At 47.4% G+C, this 6,616-nt stretch overlaps 1 non-coding gene across 1 annotated transcript; it reads left to right on the forward strand.

Moving 5' to 3' along the window:
• The first annotated feature begins 788 nt into the window (after positions 1-788).
• Trnat-ugu (transfer RNA threonine (anticodon UGU)) lies at positions 789-863 on the forward strand. Its single transcript has one exon. It is a non-coding gene; the product is annotated as a tRNA-Thr (tRNA).
• Positions 864-6,616: the final 5,753 nt, after the last annotated feature.

A 6,616-nucleotide genomic window follows, 5' to 3' on the forward strand; every position in this document is an offset into this window, starting at 1 on the left:
CTAGAACGGACCACAGAACTCTGATACGTCAGTTTCTTCTGAACAAGTGATCTAAAGCATGGTGGATCCAAGAAGTACAAAGGGATTTGGAAGAAATGGGAATACAGGAAACAGAAATTTACAACAAGGTGAGAATTAAGTAAAAAGGTCGGGCTGTCGTGGGTTTCCAGGTCACCATTACACCAGGACGAAAGCGTGGTGAACAGAAGAGCGAAAAAGGTTACAAAGTATGAGAACAAAATAATTGAGATGGCGATAAAGACCGGAAGATAAGATGATGATACGAACTAAATCGCTCCTCAGATGACAAAAATGAAACGAAGAACAAGAAGGAGGAGGAGGAGGAGGATGGACAAAATCGAAAGATGTAAAGGTAACTTCGAGAGCATTTCAAGTGAGTTGAACAGGACAGTTGATATTTAAGATATATGTAAATGTCCCCAATGAAGTATATCAACGCCTGCTTGCAGCTAGGGTGTCCATTTAATTATCATTTCATTTCTAGCAAAGCTGCATGGTCATTGACGGTAACTGTTCTTTCGGGAACAGATACTACCGTCATATATAGTTAAAAATATGGGTTCCCGGCCTTTGACCTTCTTGTGCGAACGCACACGCTATGCCCGAACTCGTACGGGACTTGGTAGATTAATCTGCAACGAGTAATGAGTATGATGGGCAAACATCTATTAGGCGCACTACGAATGTAGTGTTGTGGACATGTTGGGAATTTGGATCTCACGGGGAGCGTGCAAGGGATAAGTCCCTGCAGACGCACTATCCTCTGTGCCCGCGGTGGCTCAGATGGATAGAGCGTCTGCCATGTAAGCAGGAGATCCCGGGTTCGAGTCCCGGTCGGGGCACACATTTTCAACATGTCCCCAATGAAGTATATCAACGCCTGCTTGCAGCTAGGGTGTCCATTTAATTATCATTTCATATACGTAAATAATCCAGCTGATAACTTTGGAAGCTCCTTGAGGCTTTTCGCAGAACGTACTGTTGCCGATACACTATGGGAAAGCTGTAAAAAGTTGAAGGAAGACATGCGGTGGATCAATGACTGATGCAGGAGTTGGCAGATGACCTTTAAAGTAAATAAATGAAACGCATTGCGCATCAACAGGCGATACCGCTATTGGCAGTAAACCACTTGTAAGATTCCTGATCTGCCGAGTGCCTCATAGGCCTTTTTCTTTCAGTGTCCAGTTGATGACTGTTAGGAGCTTTAAATAATTTCGAAAGAATTGATAACACCACCTTCGAAATTCATTTGTACTTCATATTTATTATGCTGGTTGTCCACGCTGAAGATGATCAACGTTTATGTACTTAATACTCGTAACAAAGCAGATCAATATCTACATAGACTTCTAGGAATTTAAGCCAAACGAATGAGTAGTTGCAGTAACTGATCCATACAAAATAACTGTTCAGTTATTAGTTTACACAAGTCAGTGAAGAGATTGATTCAGGAGAAGATGTGTGGTCAAGCTCGCAAAAGTTGTCAGAAGTTGTATTAAAAAATCTAAAAAGTCATTTCCTATGATGTCAATGTATGTAATAGCGAAAGTTTATAAATTTGCTAATAGCGAGATTTTTGTATACCGAATGATATTTCCAAAGTTGTCACCTATAGTTGTGATCGTAGTTTTCCAGAGTAAGGATGAAAGGATTGTCCGTGTGGCGTGTTTTTTGAATACTTCCTTGAGAGTTTCAAGGCAGTATTCATTGTGAAGATCCGCGGTGCGTGTGTAGCGCAGAGCGTTGCTAATGATTCGTAGTACTTCGTTCTGTATGATCTGCAGGCGGCGCAGCTGCGTGCGTCATCAGAGGTCTAATCAGTGTCGTTTGTATGGACCTCGACTCCCGCCTATTCAGTGTGCTTTCCCTGTTGAGGATTGGGGAGAGTTGTCTGAGCCTCGCGTGCGCTCTGTTGGCAACGTATTCGATATGCCCCCCCCCCCCCCCCCCCATGTAAGTTTCCGGTCCAGCGAGACACCGAGGTATCCGATTTTCTCTCGGAAACGTATTGGGCGTGTATGTAGTGTTATCTGTCTACTGTGTTGATGTTTGCGCAGTATTTTCGGTCTTTCTGTAAACAGAACTACTTCATACTTGTCGACGTTTACTTTAATACGCCATCGTTCCAACCAAGGCTCGGCAGTACTGAGTGCCGCCTGTATTTGTGAGTTAACGTTCGACGGTTTCCAGTCTTGCACAAGGATGGTTGTGTCATCCACGTAGATGGCTAACGTCCTGTTATGTGTTTCTGGGAAGTCGTTTATGTACGGGTTGAACAAGATGGGCTCTAGGATTCTTCCCTGGGATACTCCAGCTTGGATACCGTGTTGTGTTGATTGTTTGCCCTGCATGTCAGTGTTGAAACATCTGTTCGACAGATTTGAGAGTATGAGACGTTCGATTCCGTCCGGGAAACCAGTTTCGCTTAGTTTGCCTATAAGGCTGTCGTGCCATAAACGGTCGAAAGCTTTTTAGATGTCCAGGAACACGGCTTTTTTCATGTTGTAGCCGTGTGTTATATGTTCGACTACGCGGAAATTCAAATGGCTCTGAGCACAATGGGACTTAACATCTGAGGTCATCACTCTCCAAGAATTTATAACTACTTAAACATAACTAACCTAAGGACATCACACACACCAATGCCCGAGGAAGGATTCAAACCTGTGACCGTAGCATTCGCGCGGTTCCGGACTGGAGCGCCTTGAACCGCTCGGCCACCGCGGCCGGCTACTACGTGAAGGAGTTGTTGTGTTGTCGAGTGGTGATTCCAAAAGCCGAATTGCTCCGGTCTTAGGGTGTCATTGGCGACGCAGTGCCTAGTGATGCGTTTTAATATTACCTTCTCAACAATTTTGCTGAGCGAGCACAGCAGACTGATGGGTCGGTAATTTTGTGGGAGGTGGTGGTCTTTCGCTGGCTTCCTAAACATCAGGACCTTGGCCGCCTTACAAAAGTCGGGGAAGTGTTGGTGTTTTAGGATGGCATTCGTTATGTGTGTAAGGTATTCTACGGCTCTATCCATGAACACACGGAGGACACGGTTTTGAATGCCATCAGGCCTAGGGGCTTTCCTAGCGTTGGTATGCTTGATAGCCCACTAATTTCATTTGTGCTAGTGCGTCTAATTTTGTCGCGCGTGGACTGGGCTACAAGTCGTGTAACCTACTAGCCCGTTTTAAGTGTGAATACTGGATCTGAAGGAGCCAGATTTGGCCTGAAACACGCTGCAAGTGTTGCGGCCAAAAGCTCTGCCTCTCCGTCGCAGAGTAAGCTGGGCCGTCTGGTCCTTGTAACGTGGGGATGTAATGTTTCTCCGTGGTGAAGTGTCTGGCTAGCTTCCTTACGGCAGGACGTGTGGTATCTCGCCCAGCGAATTTCTGTCCCCATTGTTCGTTTCTAGATGTTTGTCGCGTATTATACCCTGGAGTCTGTTGACGTGCAGTTTATAGAACGGGCGCCTGGTACGCTGCCAGTATCTCCTGAAGCGGTTCCTCGTTGAGATAACGCCCAGGATCTCCTGGGGCAGGGCCGACGAGTGTTGTTTTGGTGTTGTAAGTGGAACTGTGTCAGTCATTGAGTCCTGGACGGCAGTAGTAAGAGCCTCCACAGCCTCATCGATTTGCTGCGTGTTGTTAATTTCCTGGGTGTCAGGAATACGACTATCAAGCGTTTCCTTGAACAGTGTCCAATTCGCGCGCTTGTATTTCAGTATCCTGCGGTGTTCTTTGTCCTGCAGTGTTTCTTCCGTCAGTATTACAGGCATGTGGTCTGAGTCCAGATCATTTTCAACCCTAAATTTGAGTGTGCTTGTGATGCCCTTGATGAGGGCTATGTTTAGCATGTCTGGCCTAAGTCGGGCCTCTGTAGGCGCGAACGTGGGCACGTCCGGCCCAAGTATAATGTAGTTTCGCCGTAGTGCATGTTCGTATAGTTTCTTGCAGTTGGAGGTACGTATTCGTGAGTTCCAGTCTGGGTGTTTTGCGTTTAGGTCTCCAGCGGCGATTACCCGCGGTACTGTGTTCAGGACTGTGCTGATATCGCGTGTTACTATGTCTCTAGGAGGATTGTGCAGCGATACCAGTGCGGTGTTAGCTCCGTTGAACTTGAAGCTGATGGCCGTGGCCTCTAATCTCTCAACCGCAGGGAGCTCGATGTCCGTGTGTTCTATGCCTTTTCGTATGATGATTGCTGTGCCGCCTCCCTTCCTGCCGTCCGCTCGGTCGATACTATAAATGCAATAGCGTGGAATGTTTAGCTGTTTGCGAGGCGTAAGCAGTGTTTCGTTCACTAGGACGATTCGGATACCCTTTCGCTCCATGAACGCGAGCATTTCTGCTCTTTTTCTTGCGATCCCGTTGACGTTCCAAAATAGGATCTGTGAGTTTGTGTTAGCGTCTGCTTTTCGGGGCTGGTGTTGTAGTGGTGTGAAAAGTGGCGTGATAGTAGCTTGGATGGTAGTCCAGTTGAGCGAGGCCTACATCTACATCTACATACACACTCCGCAATCCACCATACGGTGCGTGGCGGAGGGTACCTTGTACCACAACTAGCATCTTGTCTCCCTGTTCCACTCCCAAACAGAACGAGGGAAACATGACTGCCTATATGCCTCTGTACGAGCCCTAATCTCTCTTATCTTATCTTTGTGGTCTTTCCGCGAAATATAAGTTGGCGGCAGTAAAATTGTACTGCAGTCAGCCTCAAATGCTGGTTCTCTAAATTTCCTCAGTAGCGATTCACGAAAAGAACGCCTCCTTTCCTCTAGAAACTCCCACCCGAGTTCCTGAAGCATTTCCGTAACACTCGCGTGGTGATCAAACCTACCAGTAACAAATCTAGCAGCCCGCCTCTGAATTGCTTCTATGTCCTCCCTCAATCCGACCTGATAGGGATCCAAACACTCGAGCAGTACTCAAGAATAGGTCGTATTAGTGTTTTATAAGCGGTCTCCTTTACAGATGAACCACATCTTCCCAAAATTCTACCAATGAACCGAAGACGACTATCCGCCTTCCCCACAACTGCCATTACATGCTTGTCCCACTTCATATCGCTCAGCAATGTTACGCCCAAATATTTAATCGACGTGAGTGTGTCAAGCGCTACGCTACTAATGGAGTATTCAAACATTACAGGATTCTTTTTCCTGTTCATCTGCATTAATTTACATTTATCTATATTTAGAGTTAGCTGCCATTCTGTACACCAATCACAAATCCTGTCCAAATCATCTTGTATCCTTCTACAGTCACTCAACGACGACACCTTCCCGTACAGCACAGCATCATCAGCAAACAGCCGCACATTGCTATCCACCCTATCCAAAAGATCATTTATGTAGATAGAAAACAGCGGACCTACCACACTTCCCTGGGGCACTCCAGATGATACCCTCACCTCCAATGAACACTCACCATCGAGGACAACGTACTGGGTTCTATTACTTAAGAAGTCTTCGAGCCCCTCACATTTTTGGGAACCAATCCCATATGCTCGTACCTTAGGTAGGAGTCTGCAGTGGGGCACCGAGTCAAACGCTTTCCGGAAGTCTAGGAATATGGCATCCGTCTGATACCCTTAATCCATGGTTCGCAAGATATCATGTGACATGAACTGCGTGAAGAGTTGTGTGACACACGCCATAATCTTCTCAACTTCATTGTTGGCCGTGAGTCCGGGGAATAATGTCTTCATTATTCTCCGGAATGTTGAGATAATGTTGGGTGTGTCGGCCTGTGAGTTGTTGGTCGTCTTGGAGGCCACTGGTGCTTGTGCTGGCGTCTGGTGATGGCTGGCATGTGTGTCGGCTGTTTGAGTGACGGTTGTGGGCGCCTGTGTGATCTCTGTGGTGAGTGGATGTGTTGTATGGGTCGTTGTGTTGGTGTCCGGATTGTGTTCGTGAGGATTAGTGTCCTGTTGTCTGTGTGATTGCTGTGGTGTGGTCGTGTTCCTCCCGTTTCGATTGTTTCTCCTTCTCTGATGTTGTGGTCATGCCTGTGTTGGTGCGTCTTCTGTAGCCTGTGGTGGGTAGCAATCCGCGATCTCAGGGGGTAGGGTGTTGTTATTGGTGTTGTGTGGTGTACCCGATGCGTGTGTGGTGTTGGGCACTGTGTGTGTCGGTTGTGTGTTGTTACTGGGGGTGTTTGTTGTGAGTGTCCTGAGCTCTGAGGCTCCTCTGACGTCTCGCGCTCTGGGCCTGCCAGCGAGCACTCCAGCGAAGGATATTCCACTTCTTATTGGGCGCGGGGGCGGTTTCGGACCTGTGATGGCGGTAGTTTTGGTATTTTTGCTATTTTGCGCCTCAGAGCTTCTTTGTAAGCAATGCACCTCGTGTAGCTGGCCTGATGGGCCGCACCACGGTTGGCGCATCTGCGTGGTGCTGTGTTGGGGAGTTTGCACTGTTGGGTTGTGTGACCACCAGCCCACTTGCAGCAACGGGGAACGAGACCGCGTCGGATACCCGCGTCCGCAAAGTGCTGGCAGTTGTTTCATTGTTGGAGGGTGCGCGGCTTGTTGTAGACTTCTACACTGGCGACCATGTGAAGAAATAATTTTAACAACAGGTCGCAGGACTTGGTCATGTCGGTCA

This window comes from Schistocerca cancellata, chromosome 3 (genome assembly GCF_023864275.1).
Source record: "Schistocerca cancellata isolate TAMUIC-IGC-003103 chromosome 3, iqSchCanc2.1, whole genome shotgun sequence".
Classification (NCBI taxonomy): Eukaryota; Metazoa; Arthropoda; class Insecta; order Orthoptera; family Acrididae; genus Schistocerca; species Schistocerca cancellata.